The sequence below is a fragment of the Cydia splendana genome, chromosome 20, assembly GCF_910591565.1.
Source record: "Cydia splendana chromosome 20, ilCydSple1.2, whole genome shotgun sequence".
Lineage (NCBI taxonomy): Eukaryota > Metazoa > Arthropoda > Insecta > Lepidoptera > Tortricidae > Cydia > Cydia splendana.
This window is the reverse complement of record NC_085979.1, coordinates 16,548,405-16,553,404: the sequence shown is the minus strand read 5'-3', so window position 1 is coordinate 16,553,404 and position 5,000 is coordinate 16,548,405. Positions and strand designations below refer to the sequence as shown.

The 5,000-nt window shown below is 40.3% G+C and overlaps 1 non-coding gene across 1 annotated transcript in view; it reads right to left on the bottom strand.

Annotated features, from left to right (window-relative positions):
* LOC134800967 (small subunit ribosomal RNA) overlaps positions 1-1,777 on the bottom strand; it is a 1,908-nt gene extending 131 nt beyond the window's left edge. The window contains exon 1 of the ribosomal RNA XR_010145610.1: positions 1-1,777. This exon is cut by the window's left edge and continues 131 nt beyond it. This is a non-coding gene — a ribosomal RNA (small subunit ribosomal RNA).
* Between the last annotated feature and the right edge of the window lie 3,223 nt (positions 1,778-5,000).

Here is a 5,000-nt window from a genome sequence, read left to right as displayed (position 1 = left end):
ACTAAATCATTCAATCGGTAGTAGCGACGGGCGGTGTGTACAAAGGGCAGGGACTTAATCAACGCGAGCTTATGACTCGCGCTTACTAGGAATTCCTCGTTTATGGGGGATAATTGCAAACCCCAATCCCCAGCACGAAGGAGTTTCAACGGGTTGCCCGGGCCTCTAGGCCAAGGAGAACATGCTGATTCCTTCAGTGTAGCGCGCGTGCGGCCCAGGACATCTAAGGGCATCACAGACCTGTTATTGCTCAATCTCGTGCGGCTCGAAACCGCCGGTCCCTCTAAGAAGAATTTTAATACGTCGCCAGTGAGTTGCGCGACCGCGAACGGCCGCGCGCACCTAAATGACGACGCCTATTTAGCAGGCTAGAGTCTCGTTCGTTACCGGAATTAACCAGACAAATCGCTCCACCAACTAAGAACGGCCATGCACCACCACCCACCGAATCAAGAAAGAGCTGTTAATCTGTCAATCCTTCCGGTGTCCGGGCCTGGTGAGATTTCCCGTGTTGAGTCAAATTAAGCCGCAGGCTCCACTCCTGGTGGTGCCCTTCCGTCAATTCCTTTAAGTTTCAGCTTTGCAACCATACTCCCCCCGGAGTCCAAAATCTTTGGTTTCCCGGAAGCTGCCCGCCGAGCCATTGTAGTAACGTCGGCGGATCGCTAGATGACATATTTACGGTTAGAACTAGGGCGGTATCTAATCGCCTTCGAACCTCTAACTTTCGTTCTTGATTGATGAAAACACCTTTGGCAAATGCTTTCGCTGATGTTCGTCTTGCGACGATCCAAGAATTTCACCTCTAACGTCGCAATACGAATGCCCCCAGTTATCCCTATTAATCATTACCTCGGAGTTCTGAAAACCAACAAAATAGAACCGAGATCATATTCTATTATTCCATGCACGAAATATTCAAGCAGCATTTTGAGCCCGCTTTGAGCACTCTAATTTGTTCAAAGTAAAATTGTCGGCCCACCTCGACACTCACTGAAGAGCATCGCGATAGGATTTTTATATTGAACCGTACTTTTACATACGATTCACCGACGATATGCTCCGCAAACGTGTCAGTATCGATTCGGATGAATCGCACCGACAGTGCGTAGCACAAATGCAACTACGAGCTTTTTAACCGCAACAATTTTAGTATACGCTATTGGAGCTGGAGTTACCGCGGCTGCTGGCACCAGACTTGCCCTCCAATTGTTCCTCGTTAAAATATTTAAAGTGTACTCATTCCGATTACGAGGCCTCGTAAGAGTCCCGTATCGTTATTTTTCGTCACTACCTCCCCGTGCCGGGAGTGGGTAATTTGCGCGCCTGCTGCCTTCCTTGGATGTGGTAGCCGTTTCTCAGGCTCCCTCTCCGGAATCGAACCCTGATTCCCCGTTACCCGTGACAACCATGGTAGTCGCAGAAACTACCATCGAAAGTTGATAAGGCAGACATTTGAAAGATGCGTCGCCGGTACTGGACCGTGCGATCTGCAAAAGTTATCCAGATTCATCAAAATGTTACGACTTCGGACGCGAGGCCCTCCGCCGATTGGTTTTGATCTAATAAAAGCACTCATCCCATCACTGGTCAGAGTTCTGATTGCATGTATTAGCTCTAGAATTACCACAGTTATCCAAGTAACTGAGTAAGATCTAAGGAACCAAAACTGATATATTGAGCCATTCGCGGTATCGCCTTAATACGGCTTGCACTGAGACATGCATGGCTTAATCTTTGAGACAAGCATATAACTACTGGCAGGATCAACCAGGGAGCTGCCGTGTTCACGTGAGTCTTGTTTAGAGACACAAAACACTAGCGCCGACGCGTGCGCCAATATCATCTATTGTATATACTACATAGACGACATAGACCGCACGCGTAAGACACGAGTCGTATACGACACACACCATTCGGATGTACCGAAATTGGCGTGGCGTATCGTAGACTGGTGATATTTTACTTACCACTATTCTACCTGGTAGGTAGCGGGTGAGTGAAAGCGCGCACACACACACAGTGGTGGTGTTTCATCGCGCCGATGTAATCGAACGTTCTTCCACGACCAGACATAAAAATCTCACTATTTATTTTTTAGATTCTTTTAACATAGTCGTTCGTTACGATTTATCGCTCGCCCGGTATTATAGAGCTAGTTGTAAACCCTCAACCAATACCGTAATGAAACTTACAAAGCGTATCCGCCGCTAAACTACTAACCGCAATTACAATTGCGTTTTAGGTTTTGCGATATGAAAACACTGAGAGAGTTTTAAAACCGTATTACCGTTGGGGGTACAACTTGTTCTTTTGTTTTAAATCGGATTGTCATCCGATCGATCTTCGCCACACGTATAGGAAAACACTATTTCCTCGCAAATATGTTGTCATCATTCAAACCAATCGGGAACGTTGCGTCTCGAATTGGCGATGGTGACATCTGCAAGTCAATACAGCGTGTACTTCCCCCGTGGGTAAAGATATAATATATTTCCCGTCTGTCACGTTTCAATATTAAAACGCGTAAACTAGGAACAAAGTGCAAATAAATAATACAACTGTCACCAGCGACCACCTCACCACCATGTATAATACATGGATGTGACCCGCAACACCTAAACTCGAAACTGTAGGGTACAACAAAATACACTACACTTTGAGGAGAAGGTGCAAAAGTAGGTACCTCCTAAACAAGGTACTTACATTTCTTGGAAGATGTAGGTATATTATGAATAAGTAACATAAGTACATACACCAACTTTAGGTATTTTACTGAAAAATTTGCTGCGAGACTGTAACCATTTCAAGGACATAAATATTTTAAATATTATAAAATGTTGCATACAGTATGAAAAAAAAAACCTCCATTTTCTTTTCTTTTTTTGTTTTTTTCTTATTTTTCTTTTTTTGGTTTTTCCTTTTTTTTTCCGTTTTTTATTAATTTCTCCTCGCTTAAATATGCATACCCCCCCCCCCCCCCCCACCCCCTTGCCCCCTACCCCCTCCTCCAGGTTAGGTCTGATCGGGTTCGGTTAGGTTAGGTTTGGTTGTTGGGTTAGGTTAAGGCTTTTTCCATTTAGTATTGATTACTCCTCGCTTAAATATGCGTACCCCCCCCCTTAAAAAAAAAAAAAAAAAAAACAAAGTTAGGTTAGGTTAGCTAACCTAACCTAACCTAACCTAACTTTTTTTTTTTTTTACCTAACCTAACCTAACCTAACCTAACTTAACCAAACCTAACCTACGTTTGGTTAAGTTAGGTTAGGCTATAACAATTTTTTTCATCATCATCATCATGACGTGTTTGCCCTTTTGCAAAAAAAAAAAAATTAGGTTAGGTTAGCTAACCTAACCTAACCTAACCTAACCTAACCTAACCTAACCTAACCTAACTTTTTTTTTTTTTACCTAACCTAACCTAGGTTTGGTTAAGTTCGGTTAGGCTAAGGTTTTTTCCGTTTAGTATTGATTACTCCTCGCTTAAATATGCATACCCCCCCCCCTTTAAAAAAAAAAAAAAAAAAAAACAAAGTTAGGTTAGGTTAGCTAACCTAACCTAACCTAACTTTTTTTTTTTTACCAAACCTAACCTAACTTAACCAAACCTAACCTAGGTTTGATTAAGTTCGGTTAGGCTAAGGTTTTTTCCGTTTAGTATTGATTACTCCTCGCTTAAATATGCATACCCCCCCTTAAAAAAAAAAAAAAAAAAAAAAAAAAAAACAAAGTTAGGTTAGGTTAGCTAACGGATTTGCCCTGATATCATGGCATATTTGCCCTGGCATCATGGCGTATTTGCCCTGATATACGTCATAATGCGAGGGCAAATACGTCATAATGTCTGGCTCATATCCAGCCCCATATCTAGCCTCTGACTTTTATTTTTACATACTTAGTTAGGTTACATTAGGTTAGGTTAGATTAGGTTAGGTTAGATTAGGTTAGGTTAGATTAGGTTAGGTCTGATTGAGTTAGGTTAGGTCAGATTGGGTTAGGTTAGGTTAGGTTTGGTTTGGTTTGGTTTGGTTTGGTTTGGTTTATTTTTATAGAATACAACCGAATATAACCTAATTAAGAATTCATTAGGTTATGTTCGGTTGCGAGGGTTTCAAAGCACGAGGGAAACACAAAATTTTTCACCACACCAATCCGAAGCAAATATTAAATGTACAATATCAAATCCAAATTAATGTTTATCATCCAAAATCATCATTTAAAAGTCAATTCTACCAGCAAACATAAGAAAACAACTCAAAATTTGCATTTCATTACTTTGTCTGTCTCACATGTGAATAAAATGCAACTTTGCTTTCAGTTTTTTAAATGCAAAGTAAGCCTTTCCGAGCTGGTGTGGTGAAAGAAAAGAAACTTACATACTCCAGAATCATAAGGATTCTATAAATGTTATTAAGATCCCCGCAATTTGCGAATTTCGATTTTCGCGGTAGCCCCCCTGTCTCTCCTCCGACGTGGAATGACATATAGAACGACGGGGTTGCCAGAGTTCGAACTGGGCTGGTTCGTGATGACTTGACAGAATAAAGATTTCCATTTTTTTTTTTATTAAATTTCACATGAATCGGTTGAGAATTGTGTGTGACAAATGGTTTCATTGTTTTTTTTTTTCCTGCTCTCTTATTTTATATCCCTAAATAATAACATTAACACGCCACACATAACGTAGACGTAATCTATCTAATCTATTTTTAACATTAGCATAGCTTTATTAAGCTTTTAATATACATACATATATTTATTTATTAAGTATCTCTCGATTCCTAATATAAAAGTGTAAAATATATATAATATAAAATTGTAGTATCATAAAAAAATATTATGGTAAAAAAATATTTGCACACGGCGCGCACCTCTTCCAAATAATACAAAAATCAATAAAAATAAACGTAAGTACATTTTTTTTTTACACATTTTTTAACACTATATTATTACACGCACTAGCCCCCTCCCTTTTTACTCAATCATATTAAATTTCGTTT